An 8327-nucleotide genomic window follows, 5' to 3' on the forward strand; every position below is an offset into this window, starting at 1 on the left:
CATACAATAAATATGGAAAATTTAACTACACGATTCAGGGAGCAGGCTACACAGTGAACCCCGAGAAAAGCTGTGAATAAAATACAATATTCAGAAGTAAACAGTGCAGCTGACTAAATGTTTAGCTGACAGAGTGTTTATGTCAGAATGTTTATTTTTAAACAATTACCTTCTGTTGCCGATATATTTAGCGATATCTTTTGCATTTCTAATCCAAACAACGTCAAACTTGACACTGCACTTACTCGTGCCCGTAGCAAGAAACATGTCAAGTTTGAAATCCATTGGACTAACGGTTCGAGAGATATGTGGTTAACAGTATACAGACAGACAGACAGACAGACAGACAGACAGACAGACATACCTTCCTGTAATTTATAGATATGCTATTCACATTATGTGAAGCTCTGTTAAATATATTGAAATACATTTTGAACATATATTATTTAAAAAATACATTGAACATAAACCTTTTAAATTGTTCCTCATGTTACATCTGTAAATTGTGTACATATTGTGTAGCCTATATTTCATAAAATATATCCATGCCTTATCATGTTTAGTTTTTAATAAATGTTTAGCCATTTTATTTATACACCACGTTAACCATTTATATAAAGCTATATAATATTATAGACTATATTACATTATATTATAGCCTATTATAACCTATTATAAATGACTTTGTAAACATTGTTTTACACTCAATGCTTCATATTCTTATTCCGTTTACAGTTTGGTGATGGCCACGAGTCTATACACTTAATGTTAACCTCACATTTCAGGATATTTTATCTGATTATCAAATAATTCCCTCCATCATTTCTTCTTTCATGTAAATGCTGCGTGACTTCTACGTATTTTAATTTGCGCGCGCACTGAACATTCGAGTTGCTTTTGAACCAGATTTGAACTGGAGTTACCATGGAAACGGGCGGGGAGCTCAACTGACGACAAGCAGCAACTCTGTCTCTCACTGTTGGTTTCGCTAATTTCAGGTAAGTTTAGTCCCCAAAATTACACAAATAGTACATAAAAATGTTTCTGACACATTCTTTCATGTAAATAACACGCTTCCGTTGAATATTTACTTTATAGAAATGGTTTAGTGTCTTCGGGAAAAGTCCGTTAGCATCTCAACTGTTAGACTTTAGCTGTAAGTTTAGGCTTTAGGCTTGTAATCTTGATTAACGATTTTGTAAAGGTTTTGGTGGCAATTTTTCAATGTGAATGGAAGTAAACTAAATTATCTTAAAATTAATTAACTTAAAAGTATTCACTGGACGGTTATTTCGTAGTTTTCACATGACGGAATGCCCTACAGGAGGGCAAATTGGGGTTTTATAATGCCATTTATGCCTAGTATTAACATGAATGTCACGCAACCGCTTAATTCACAGGTAAGTTAACGTTAATTCCAAGTCAGTTGAATCACCGTTTTCATATTAATGTGCTCTTTTAATTTAACGTTAAGCATACAGCGCGCGCGCGCGCACACACACACGTTACACACAGATGAATAACCTTACTTCAAAAAATGTATATATTCATTGACAAGCTACTTTTTGTTTTTTTACAAGTGAATGAACGATTTATTTGTCCAAAGGACAAGTACAAGACCAGGGTTAACGTTAATGCCAAGCCCTGGTTTATACATTTTTATAATTTTATTATAATAGCTTCAAAGAAGACCTTTCTCAATGCTGCTATTGTCATACAATGAAAGTATTATATTACTACTTCCATAGTATGGCAAATTAGTACAAATTAGAAAAGTTTAGCAGGTAAAGTTACACAGAATTTTGATGCACATTATCTTATTTTCCCCTCAATGATGGAAGTTCATTAATTTTTTAGGTGTAGCTAATCCTTTACAATGTGTTATTGAACCTTTCCATTGTATAACATTTGTAAGCTACATTTTAATCTTGTGTGGTTTACAGTTTTTTTCCCACAGAGACTTCCAATGGGACGGGCGTCTGAACTGGCGGATGCGGAGCATCAAGCTTCTACTAGTTCTTCCCCCTCAAGGCCAAAGCATACCAAACAGACATCATCCCATTACTGGACAACCGTTGGATGCATTGACCTCTGAATTGAAGCTCTAAGGTGAGAGAAACTATCCCCGTACTATGCTCGAAGACGAAAATTTTGTCAGCGTGCCAGCATGTTGTTGTGGAATGTACTGTTGCATGAGAAAAAAAACACTCCTCACATGTGAAAACACTTTGCTTTACTGATCACTAACCAATCACATATAGGTCAAAGGTCAGATGTTTTGAACTATTGATGCCATCAATGGACAGAGACCCCACACACACAATTGTGTTCTTTACTGTATTCTAAAGAATATACTTTTGGTTTACATATGTTTATGGTTGTGTTGTATGCTACTGTATACAACAGTAATGTTTGGCCTAAAAAACATGTTATGTTTCTACATTGCATTGGTGTTTAGTGTACTTGTTCCCGCTCTCAGCAGATTACTGTCACTGTAGAACATTGTATTGAAGTGAAGATATAAGCCTATGAAAGACCAGAGTGCTTTAGATATAGAACAACAGTGTTTACATGGTATATCCAAAAATTTACTATTATGAAAGAAGTGTTTGCCATTTGATGCAAATGCTTCATTCTGTCATGTGGTTATGGCATTTTGAATGCAGTGTTACATTTTGAAGGAGATGTGAGGCATTTTGTGTGTGCAGTTTTGGGAATTGTGTGTAGAGTTTTGAAAAAGGGTGACATCGTTTTGAAAACATGTGTTTGCAGTTGGAAAAAAAACTAATATAAATTTATAGTACTCAAAGCACAGTCTAAATAACTTTAGGGTTAACATTTATGGAGTAGCCACACTGTTATTATCAAATGTTTATGAAATAATAATTCACCAATTTTTAGTAACATCAGTCAATCTGTTTTTTATCCACAGACGGGGCATGAAGAGACTGGACCACAGACTGGACCACAGTGCTAGTTTGGCACACCCACACTACTTATATTTAAGGGATAGTTCACCCAAAAATGAATATTCTGTCAGTAATTACTCACCTTCATGTTGTTCCAACCCCGTAAGACTTTCGTGAAATCTGACAGCTGTCTCACTCCTCCATAGGTCACACGCATCACACACATGACCAGCGTCGGCCAATGGTGAGCCTACGTGGTGACGTGCAACACAGATATACTATGTGCAGTTATACTACGTAAACACACTTAGGCCCACGGAGAACATAATGAATAGTGGAATAAAGTCATTAGTTTTGTTTGTTTTTTTGCGCACAAAAAGTGTTCTCGTCGCTTGATAAACATATGGTTGAGCCACTGTAGTCACTTGGACTATTTTAACGATGTCTTTAAAGGTGCAGTGTGTGATTTTTAGAGGCATCTAGTGGTGAGGTTTGCGAATTGCAAACAGCCAGTCACTTACGACCTATCCCTCCCTTCTCAAACTGGAAGGAGAAGCTACGGTGGCCGACGTAACCAGCACATTTCTCCCCACATAGAAAAGCCATAACACAGGGAGGGAGAATAACTAAGTTACATAAAACAATATACCTACATATTTTACACCACTGACAAGGGAAAAGTCACTTCACACGGTGTCTATGGCTAGCTTCTAGGTAATGCTAACATTATGAAACAACAGTTTTCATTTGCAATGTTAAAGTTGGAATACCTTACCCATCCAGCAGAAAACAGGCAACTTCGGCGTCGCTTTGAAAGCCTTTTTCCCTCAGTGAAAGGGAAAGCTTTTCCCTTCCATCAGTGAAAAGCCACACCGATGTTGACCCGTGATTTTTAGATTTACCCTCCGTCGGCTCTTGTCCTAAACAATATGTGTTTTCTGCAGCTTCTCATTCAAGTTAGTGACGAAACGCTCTGTAGCGCTGTTTGTTCGCTGTCGGCTACGGTAGAAACATGACGTCACAATATGTCGAGCTTCATAGAAGGGGGTGCCTGCGGTTATGTAGATATAAATGACTCAAAACATAACGGTTCATTAAGTAAGGTCTTTATACACCACTGAAAACATAGTTATGGATCTTATATTGCATTTCTGTCAATAGATCCTCAGAAATATTACACATTGCACCTTTAATAACTATTCTGGGCCGGCAAGTTTCAATCCCTCAAGAAGCCTATGGAGGAGTGAGACAGCGCTCAGATTTCATCAAAAATATCTTAATTTGTGTTCCGAAGATGAAGGAAAGTCTTACGGGGTTGAAACAACATGAGGGTGAGTAATTACTGACAGAGTTTTCATTTTTGTGTGAACTATCCCTTTAAGACTTCCGTTCATCTTCAGAACACAAATTAAGATATTTTTGATGAAATATGCGAGCTGGCTCACTCCTCCATAGGCTTCTAGGCAATTTCATTCTGCCGGCCCAGAAAGTTAGTAAAGACATGTTAAAATAGTCCAAGTGACTACAGTGGCTCAACCTTAAGTTTATCAAGCAACGACAATCATTTTTGTGGGCCTCTTGAGTGAGTTCACAAAAGTGCCGCACTACATCGAGACCCATCTGCGTCATCTTCTCAGTTCTCGCTGATCTCGTGAACTCTAGGGCTGGGACCACTCTAGGGGTGGTCGACCGATATATCGCCCAGGCTGATATATTGGCCGATATAAGGCATTTTTCAAATATCGGCGTTGGCCGATTAGTTTTTCTGATTGGCCGACGTTTTGGAAGCGGGACTTTTATTTTGACGGGCGGCGCTGAGAACACGAGCGCCTGAGAAGAGAACAGCAAACGCCTTTCTGACTTATTTCAAAAGCATCATACTACTACATTCTCTTTAATAAATGATTCAATAACAAATACATTTTGTCACTTGTTGCCACCTTGTGGCGAAACAATGTAATCGATAAATGCGTTATTTTAAGCTGATTTAGGGGCCGATCACACCTAATGCGATTTTGGCAGTGAGAGGTGCCTTTTTTCAATTGATTTCTATGGCAGTGCGCGTTCTGCGCGCTGTTTATGCACCTCAGGCGCCTCGCGTTTTTGGAGTTTAAAAAAATCAACTCCGAGCGGTAAAAGTGTTTTTTCCACTGTCCAATTGAATGAATGGAGAGGCGGGTCTTCCGTTGTAGTGATGAAAGCTACAGTTGCTTTGAACGCCGGAGAGTGTGATGATGGAGGATAAACTTGTGGTGCTCTCGCGGGTTACCAGGAGCTTAACGACTTCAGGAATCGTAATGTTAACAGAAAGTAAACAAAGTTAATAAAAGGCTGATTTGATGTTTACTTGACTGACAGGACAGCTGTTTCTGTGTTTGCCTAGCAGCCAACATAAAACGCAGATCACTGCTCGTTCTGTGTGATTGGAACGATCACTGGTGCTGTTCTCTCAGGTTTCATCGAAAATATCTTAATTTGTGTTCTGAAGATGAACGGAAGTCTTACGGGGTTGGAATAACATGAGTAATTACTGACATAATTTTTTGGTGAACCTTAAACAGTTTTCATTTCATTTAAATGTTTACATGAAAATATTTGTAGTTGTTTTTTTAAGCTATTATGTAGCGTTTAAAATGTATGATAATCATATGAAATGTTCTACTTTTTGATGTGATGTAAAAGTGCGCTTATAATTCACATGGTTGTTTTAATAAAAAAATTAAGTTGAACGAATGGTGCAGAATTGTTTTTCTAACCTTAAAATAACATTTTCACATGAAAGACAGTGGACATTTTAATGTTCTTTGAATGTTGTATTGTTAATAACATTTTGGGGGAAAACGTTGCAGGAACATTATGCTTACCTTAAGATAATGTTCCAGCAACGTTATGCCAATGTTCCAGCAATGTTATGCGAACGTTCCGACAACATTATGCTAACCTTAAGATAACGTTCCATGAACGTTATGCTAACCTTAAAATAACGTTCCATGAACGTTATGCTAACCTTAAGAATGTTCCAGCAACGTTATGCTAACATTCTAGCAACGTTATGCTAACCTTAATATAACATTCCAGCAACGTTATGCTAACCTTAAGATAATGTTCCAGCAACATTATGCTAACATTACAGCAACGTTATGCTAACATTCCAGCAATGTTATGCTAACCTTAATATAACGTTCCAGCAACGTTATGCTAACCTTAAGATAATGTTCCAGCAACGTTATGCTAATGTTCCAGCAACGTTATGCTAACCTTAAGATAATGTTCCAGCAACGTTATGCTAATGTTCCAGCAACGTTATGCTAATGTTCCAGCAACGTTATACTAACGTTCCAGCAACGTTATGCTAACGGTCCAGCAACGTTATGCTAACGTTCCAGCAACGTTATGCTAACCTTAAGATAACGTTCCAGCAACGTTATGCTAACGTTCCAGCAACGTTATGCTAATGTTCCAGCAACGTTATGCTAACCTTAAGATAACGTTCCAGCAACATTATGCTAACGTTCCAGCAATGTTATGCTAATGTTCCAGCAACGTTATGCTAACCTTAAGATAACGTTCCAGCAACATTATGCTAACGTTCCAACAATGTTTTGCTAACATTAAGAAACCATTCCAGCAACGTTAAGCAAACTGGACATTTCAACGTTTTTAGAACATTCCAAATCAACGTTCCCACAACGTTCTCAGAACATAATTTTGTTAGCTGGGTAGCAGAGGAGTTTGTCTCATGTGTTCAGTGGGATGTCCCCATTACTGCACACTATTAGCTAAAAACAGGTCAGATTAGAGCGGGGCGGAGGACCAATAACTGTGCGCGCTCCCCGTATAGTTGTGCGCACACTAATGAGCTCTTTATCTGAGATCGGCGTAGATCTGAATCTTCTGGCGGTGGGAGAGACTCGGAGGTGAAGCGAGGCCTGTGTGCATGCGTCCATAGCAGAGAACTAATCGACTCCAGAGGGTAAGCTTGTCCAGGAGACCGAACAGATCCCTGCGTACACAACTGTTTTTCCAGTTGCAGACTAATTGACTTGATTTCTTGAAGTCTATTTGTGATGAATTGGTAAATTGTAACAAAGACCAGATTGTCAGCGGAGGAAACGCTCAAACATCAAACAATGAATAACTGCACATTTCCGTTTGGCCAAATCGTTCTTCCATTATTCTGAAGCAAATGCACCTTTTCCCCTAAGATGTTGGAAGTGTGTGCGTCCTGGTCTAATTTGTTTTCTTTTTGTTTGTGGTTCACATTAATTGCTGGAGTTCCCTCTGGGGAGAATGGAGTTCGGTGTGACTGGAGCGCAGAGGACACACTGGTAGCCCTCAGAAAGAGTTAAATAAACAAGCTGGAGTAAAATGATTTGCAGGTGTGCGCCGGGAGCCGAGAGATCCTCTGCTCTACAACAGGACAGTTACGGACTGAGCTGACCGGACCGCTGTGTCATCGCTCCAGCTGATGCAGAGACTCACTTCAACACGGCCAGCGAGTGTTTAGTGAGAACTCAGATTCACTGCAGGAAAACTGGGACCTTCTCTCGTCTAATTCCCTCCTTCTGTTGACCGGTTCAGTTCACTGGAATATTTCAGTCTTTCAAGGAATAGTTTGGCCAAAAATGGAAATTTTGTCATCATTTATTCACAATCATATTAGTTCAAAACCTGTATGTTTCTTTCTTCTGTAGAACACAAAGTGTGAAGTTTTTTCTTCTTCTGCCCACTCTTTTTAATATATTAAAAGCAAACGAGGGCTGCTAAGCTTCAAAAAATCTCAAAGATTTAATATATTTTTCTGGGTGATCTATTCCTGTACATGGCCCTCGATATACGTATATTATATAATATATATTTTTAAAATTACAATTACAATAAATAAATATATATATATATATATATTACATATAGGCTAATATATAATACATATATAGGCCTATATATATGTATACATTTTTTTACATTTATTTTATAAAAATACACTGTATGGGTCAAAATTATCCATTTTTCTTTTATGCCAAAAATCATTAGGATATTAAGATCATGTTCCATGGAGATATTTAGTAAATGTCCTACCGTAAATATATAAAACATGTATTTTTGTGATGTTTCCATTTTTTTGCTCCCTCAGATTCCAGATTTACCTTGTAATAGAGCAGAAGTGTAAAGTTACTCTGCCATGCTAAAATACACACAAGTGAAGTGCAACTGCAAGGCGCCATGGAGACAAGCCAGATTTAGTCATCATTAGAGCGTTAATAACCTGCCATCAACCTTCTATCAGCGTCGCCTGACCCCAGCTGACCTCCTGTGACCCGCTAGCCGTTTCCTGTGCCCGCGGGCCTTCATCCTTCGGGAGATGTGATGAGTCACAGGTTACTGGGCGGAAGAAAGAAAACAGACGAGGAACTCCGA

At 38.3% G+C, this 8327-nt stretch overlaps 1 long non-coding RNA gene across 1 annotated transcript; it reads left to right on the forward strand.

Moving 5' to 3' along the window:
* Positions 1-626: 626 nt before the first annotated feature.
* Positions 627-6160, forward strand: LOC306983527. The gene is made up of 3 exons (XR_013794380.1): positions 627-998; positions 1944-2109; positions 2933-6160. It is a non-coding gene; the product is annotated as an uncharacterized lncRNA (long non-coding RNA).
* The last annotated feature ends 2167 nt before the right edge of the window (positions 6161-8327 follow it).

Source organism: Phoxinus phoxinus, assembly GCF_949152265.1.
Source record: "Phoxinus phoxinus genome assembly, chromosome: 16".
NCBI classification, from domain to species: domain Eukaryota; kingdom Metazoa; phylum Chordata; class Actinopteri; order Cypriniformes; family Leuciscidae; genus Phoxinus; species Phoxinus phoxinus.